Here is a 7,572-nt window from a genome sequence, read left to right as displayed (position 1 = left end):
ATCAAGAAGATCCAAATTCAACCAGTTCAGGCTAGGAAACTTGCTTGAAAATCCCTTTTTCAGTGAAATACAGCTTACTCTACTGCAGAGTGCCAAAACGTGCTCCAATCGCTCTGAAACGCTCAAAATTGACATGAGTGAGTGTTCACCATAAATGAATTAAAAGACAGGTGAGACCATGTTTGCCATGAAATAGATCCAAATTCAGCAAGTCCAGGCTAGGAAACTTGTTTGAAAATCCTTTTTTCAGTAAAATTCAGCTTTCTCTACTGCACAGTGCAAAAAGACGCTTCTATCGCTCTGAAACGCTCAAAATTGACATAAGCCAGTTTGCACCTTTAATGAATGAAAGTGCAGGAAAAGCCTTGTTTGCCATCAAGAAGATCCAAATTCAACCAGTTCAGGCTAGGAAACCTCAGTGAAAAACCTTTTTATAGTGAAATACAACTTTAGTTACTGCACAGTGCAAAAAGAGGCTTCTATCGCTCTGAAACGCTCAAAATTGACATGAGTGAGTGTTCACCATAAATGAATTAAAAGACAGGTGAGACCATGTTTGCCATGAAATAGATCCAAATTCAGCAAGTCCAGGCTAGGAAACTTGTTTGAAAATCCTTTTTTCAGTAAAATTCAGCTTTCTCTACTGCACAGTGCAAAAAGACGCTTCTATCGCTCTGAAACGCTCAAAATTGACATAAGCCAGTTTGCACCTTTAATGAATGAAAGTGCAGGAAAAACCTTGTTTGCCATCAAGAAGATCCAAATTCAACCAGTTCAGGCTAGGAAACTTGCTTGAAAATCCCTTTTTCAGTGAAATACAGCTTACTCTACTGCAGAGTGCCAAAACGTGCTCCAATCGCTCTGAAACGCTCAAAATTGACATGAGTGAGTGTTCACCATAAATGAATTAAAAGACAGGTGAGACCATGTTTGCCATGAAATAGATCCAAATTCAGCAAGTCCAGGCTAGGAAACTTGTTTGAAAATCCTTTTTTCAGTAAAATTCAGCTTTCTCTACTGCACAGTGCAAAAAGACGCTTCTATCGCTCTGAAACGCTCAAAATTGACATAAGCCAGTTTGCACCTTTAATGAATGAAAGTGCAGGAAAAACCTTGTTTGCCATCAAGAAGATCCAAATTCAACCAGTTCAGGCTAGTAAACTTGCTTGAAAATCCCTTTTTCAGTGAAATACAGCTTACTCTACTGCAGAGTGCCAAAACGTGCTCCAATCGCTCTGAAACGCTCAAAATTGACATGAGTGAGTGTTCACCATAAATGAATTAAAAGACAGGTGAGACCATGTTTGCCATGAAATAGATCCAAATTCAGCAAGTCCAGGTTAGGAAACTTGTTTGAAAATCCTTTTTTCAGTAAAATTCAGCTTTCTCTACTGCACAGTGCAAAAAGACGCTTCTATCGCTCTGAAACGCTCAAAATTGACATAAGCCAGTTTGCACCTTTAATGAATGAAAGTGCAGGAAAAGCCTTGTTTGCCATCAAGAAGATCCAAATTCAACCAGTTCAGGCTAGTAAACTTGCTTGAAAATCCCTTTTTCAGTGAAATACAGCTTACTCTACTGCAGAGTGCCAAAACGTGCTCCAATCGCTCTGAAACGCTCAAAATTGACATAAGCCAGTTTTCACCTTTAATGAATGAAAGTGCAGGAAAAGCCTTGTTTGCCATCAAGAAGATCCAAATTCAACCAGTTCAGGCTAGGAAACCTCAGTGAAAAACCTTTTTATAGTGAAATACAACTTTAGTTACTGCACAGTGCAAAAAGAGGCTTCTATCGCTCTGAAACGCTCAAAATTGACATGAGTGAGTGTTCACCATAAATGAATTAAAAGACAGGTGAGACCATGTTTGCCATGAAATAGATCCAAATTCAGCAAGTCCAGGCTAGGAAACTTGTTTGAAAATCCTTTTTTCAGTAAAATTCAGCTTTCTCTACTGCACAGTGCAAAAAGACGCTTCTATCGCTCTGAAACGCTCAAAATTGACATAAGCCAGTTTGCACCTTTAATGAATGAAAGTGCAGGAAAAACCTTGTTTGCCATCAAGAAGATCCAAATTCAACCAGTTCAGGCTAGGAAACTTGCTTGAAAATCCCTTTTTCAGTGAAATACAGCTTACTCTACTGCAGAGTGCCAAAACTTGCTCCTATCGCTCTGAAACGCTCAAAATTGACATAAGCCAGTTTTCACCTCTAATGAATGAAAGTGCAGGAAAAACCTTGTTTGCCATCAAGAAGATCCAAATTCAACCAGTTCAGGCTAGGAAACTTGCTTGAAAATCCCTTTTTCAGTGAAATACAGCTTACTCTACTGCAGAGTGCCAAAACGTGCTCCAATCGCTCTGAAACGCTCAAAATTGACATGAGTGAGTGTTCACCATAAATGAATTAAAAGACAGGTGAGACCATGTTTGCCATGAAATAGATCCAAATTCAGCAAGTCCAGCTGAGGAAACTTGTTTGAAAATCCTTTTTTCAGTAAAATTCAGCTTTCTCTACTGCACAGTGCAAAAAGACGCTCCTATCGCTCTGAAACGCTCAAAATTGACATAAGCCAGTTTTCACCTCTAATGAATGAAAGTACAGGAAAAACCTTGTTTGCCAGCAAGAAGATCCAAATTCAACCAGTTCAGGCTAGGAAACCTCAGTGAAAAACCTTTTTATAGTGAAATACAACTTTAGTTACTGCACAGTGCAAAAAGAGGCTTCTATCGCTCTGAAACGCTCAAAATTGACATGAGTGAGTGTTCACCATAAATGAATTAAAAGACAGGTGAGACCATGTTTGCCATGAAATAGATCCAAATTCAGCAAGTCCAGGCTAGGAAACTTGTTTGAAAATCCTTTTTTCAGTAAAATTCAGCTTTCTCTACTGCACAGTGCAAAAAGACGCTTCTATCGCTCTGAAACGCTCAAAATTGACATAAGCCAGTTTGCACCTTTAATGAATGAAAGTGCAGGAAAAACCTTGTTTGCCATCAAGAAGATCCAAATTCAACCAGTTCAGGCTAGTAAACTTGCTTGAAAATCCCTTTTTCAGTGAAATACAGCTCACTCTACTGCAGAGTGCCAAAACGTGCTCCAATCGCTCTGAAACGCTCAAAATTGACATAAGCCAGTTTTCACCTTTAATGAATGAAAGTGCAGGAAAAACCTTGTTTGCCATCAAGAAGATCCAAATTCAACCAGTTCAGGCTAGTAAACTTGCTTGAAAATCCCTTTTTCAGTGAAATACAGCTTACTCTACTGCAGAGTGCCAAAACGTGCTCCAATCGCTCTGAAACGCTCAAAATTGACATAAGCCAGTTTTCACCTTTAATGAATGAAAGTGCAGGAAAAGCCTTGTTTGCCATCAAGAAGATCCAAATTCAACCAGTTCAGGCTAGGAAACCTCAGTGAAAAACCTTTTTATAGTGAAATACAACTTTAGTTACTGCACAGTGCAAAAAGAGGCTTCTATCGCTCTGAAACGCTCAAAATTGACATGAGTGAGTGTTCACCATAAATGAATTAAAAGACAGGTGAGACCATGTTTGCCATGAAATAGATCCAAATTCAGCAAGTCCAGGCTAGGAAACTTGTTTGAAAATCCTTTTTTCAGTAAAATTCAGCTTTCTCTACTGCACAGTGCAAAAAGACGCTTCTATCGCTCTGAAACGCTCAAAATTGACATAAGCCAGTTTGCACCTTTAATGAATGAAAGTGCAGGAAAAACCTTGTTTGCCATCAAGAAGATCCAAATTCAACCAGTTCAGGCTAGGAAACTTGCTTGAAAATCCCTTTTTCAGTGAAATACAGCTTACTCTACTGCAGAGTGCCAAAACTTGCTCCTATCGCTCTGAAACGCTCAAAATTGACATAAGCCAGTTTTCACCTTTAATGAATGAAAGTGCAGGAAAAGCCTTGTTTGCCATCAAGAAGATCCAAATTCAACCAGTTCAGGCTAGTAAACTTGCTTGAAAATCCCTTTTTCAGTGAAATACAGCTTATTCTACTGCAGAGTGCCAAAACGTGCTCCAATCGCTCTGAAACGCTCAAAATTGACATGAGTGAGTGTTCACCATAAATGAATTAAAAGACAGGTGAGACCATGTTTGCCATGAAATAGATCCAAATTCAGCAAGTCCAGGCTAGGAAACTTGTTTGAAAATCCTTTTTTCAGTAAAATTCAGCTTTCTCTACTGCACAGTGCAAAAAGACGCTTCTATCGCTCTGAAACGCTCAAAATTGACATAAGCCAGTTTGCACCTTTAATAAATGAAAGTGCAGGAAAAGCCTTGTTTGCCATCAAGAAGATCCAAATTCAACCAGTTCAGGCTAGGAAACCTCAGTGAAAAACCTTTTTATAGTGAAATACAACTTTAGTTACTGCACAGTGCAAAAAGAGGCTTCTATCGCTCTGAAACGCTCAAAATTGACATGAGTGAGTGTTCACCATAAATGAATTAAAAGACAGGTGAGACCATGTTTGCCATGAAATAGATCCAAATTCAGCAAGTCCAGGCTAGGAAACTTGTTTGAAAATCCTTTTTTCAGTAAAATTCAGCTTTCTCTACTGCACAGTGCAAAAAGACGCTTCTATCGCTCTGAAACGCTCAAAATTGACATAAGCCAGTTTGCACCTTTAATGAATGAAAGTGCAGGAAAAACCTTGTTTGCCATCAAGAAGATCCAAATTCAACCAGTTCAGGCTAGTAAACTTGCTTGAAAATCCCTTTTTCAGTGAAATACAGCTCACTCTACTGCAGAGTGCCAAAACGTGCTCCAATCGCTCTGAAACGCTCAAAATTGACATAAGCCAGTTTTCACCTTTAATGAATGAAAGTGCAGGAAAAGCCTTGTTTGCCATCAAGAAGATCCAAATTCAACCAGTTCAGGCTCGGAAACCTCAGTGAAAAACCTTTTTATAGTGAAATACAACTTTAGTTACTGCACAGTGCAAAAAGAGGCTTCTATCGCTCTGAAACGCTCAAAATTGACATGAGTGAGTGTTCACCATAAATGAATTAAAAGACAGGTGAGACCATGTTTGCCATGAAATAGATCCAAATTCAGCAAGTCCAGGCTAGGAAACTTGTTTGAAAATCCTTTTTTCAGTAAAATTCAGCTTTCTCTACTGCACAGTGCAAAAAGACGCTTCTATCGCTCTGAAACGCTCAAAATTGACATAAGCCAGTTTGCACCTTTAATGAATGAAAGTGCAGGAAAAACCTTGTTTGCCATCAAGAAGATCCAAATTCAACCAGTTCAGGCTAGGAAACCTCAGTGAAAAACCTTAATTAAAAGACAGGTGAGACCATGTTTGCCATGAAATAGATCCAAATTCAGCAAGTCCAGGCTAGGAAACTTGTTTGAAAATCCTTTTTTCAGTAAAATTCAGCTTTCTCTACTGCACAGTGCAAAAAGACGCTTCTATCGCTCTGAAACGCTCAAAATTGACATAAGCCAGTTTGCACCTTTAATGAATGAAAGTGCAGGAAAAACCTTGTTTGCCATCAAGAAGATCCAAATTCAACCAGTTCAGGCTAGTAAACTTGCTTGAAAATCCCTTTTTCAGTGAAATACAGCTTACTCTACTGCAGAGTGCCAAAACGTGCTCCAATCGCTCTGAAACGCTCAAAATTGACATAAGCCAGTTTGCACCTTTAATGAATGAAAGTGCAGGAAAAACCTTGTTTGCCATCAAGAAGATCCAAATTCAACCAGTTCAGGCTAGGAAACTTGCTTGAAAAACCTTTTTATAGTGAAATACAACTTTAGTTACTGCACAGTGCAAAAAGAGGCTTCTATCGCTCTGAAACGCTCAAAATTGACATGAGTGAGTGTGCACCATAAATGAATTAAAAGACAGGTGAGACCATGTTTGCCATGAAATAGATCCAAATTCAGCAAGTCCAGGCTAGGAAACTTGTTTGAAAATCCTTTTTTCAGTAAAATTCAGCTTTCTCTACTGCACAGTGCAAAAAGACGCTTCTATCGCTCTGAAACGCTCAAAATTGACATGAGTGAGTGTTCACCATAAATGAATTAAAAGACAGGTGAGACCATGTTTGCCATGAAATAGATCCAAATTCAGCAAGTCCAGGCTAGGAAACTTGTTTGAAAATCCTTTTTTCAGTAAAATTCAGCTTTCTCTACTGCACAGTGCAAAAAGACGCTTCTATCGCTCTGAAACGCTCAAAATTGACATAAGCCAGTTTGCACCTTTAATGAATGAAAGTGCAGGAAAAACCTTGTTTGCCATCAAGAAGATCCAAATTCAACCAGTTCAGGCTAGGAAACTTGCTTGAAAATCCCTTTTTCAGTGAAATACAGCTTACTCTACTGCAGAGTGCCAAAACGTGCTCCAATCGCTCTGAAACGCTCAAAATTGACATGAGTGAGTGTTCACCATAAATGAATTAAAAGACAGGTGAGACCATGTTTGCCATGAAATAGATCCAAATTCAGCAAGTCCAGGCTAGGAAACTTGTTTGAAAATCCTTTTTTCAGTAAAATTCAGCTTTCTCTACTGCACAGTGCAAAAAGACGCTTCTATCGCTCTGAAACGCTCAAAATTGACATAAGCCAGTTTGCACCTTTAATGAATGAAAGTGCAGGAAAAACCTTGTTTGCCATCAAGAAGATCCAAATTCAACCAGTTCAGGCTAGTAAACTTGCTTGAAAATCCCTTTTTCAGTGAAATACAGCTTACTCTACTGCAGAGTGCCAAAACGTGCTCCAATCGCTCTGAAACGCTCAAAATTGACATGAGTGAGTGTTCACCATAAATGAATTAAAAGACAGGTGAGACCATGTTTGCCATGAAATAGATCCAAATTCAGCAAGTCCAGGTTAGGAAACTTGTTTGAAAATCCTTTTTTCAGTAAAATTCAGCTTTCTCTACTGCACAGTGCAAAAAGACGCTTCTATCGCTCTGAAACGCTCAAAATTGACATAAGCCAGTTTGCACCTTTAATGAATGAAAGTGCAGGAAAAGCCTTGTTTGCCATCAAGAAGATCCAAATTCAACCAGTTCAGGCTAGTAAACTTGCTTGAAAATCCCTTTTTCAGTGAAATACAGCTTACTCTACTGCAGAGTGCCAAAACGTGCTCCAATCGCTCTGAAACGCTCAAAATTGACATAAGCCAGTTTTCACCTTTAATGAATGAAAGTGCAGGAAAAGCCTTGTTTGCCATCAAGAAGATCCAAATTCAACCAGTTCAGGCTAGGAAACCTCAGTGAAAAACCTTTTTATAGTGAAATACAACTTTAGTTACTGCACAGTGCAAAAAGAGGCTTCTATCGCTCTGAAACGCTCAAAATTGACATGAGTGAGTGTTCACCATAAATGAATTAAAAGACAGGTGAGACCATGTTTGCCATGAAATAGATCCAAATTCAGCAAGTCCAGGCTAGGAAACTTGTTTGAAAATCCTTTTTTCAGTAAAATTCAGCTTTCTCTACTGCACAGTGCAAAAAGACGCTTCTATCGCTCTGAAACGCTCAAAATTGACATAAGCCAGTTTGCACCTTTAATGAATGAAAGTGCAGGAAAAACCTTGTTTGCCATCAAG

This window comes from Pagrus major, chromosome 1 (genome assembly GCF_040436345.1).
Source record: "Pagrus major chromosome 1, Pma_NU_1.0".
Classification (NCBI taxonomy): domain Eukaryota; kingdom Metazoa; phylum Chordata; class Actinopteri; order Spariformes; family Sparidae; genus Pagrus; species Pagrus major.
This window is presented reverse-complemented; position numbering follows the sequence as displayed.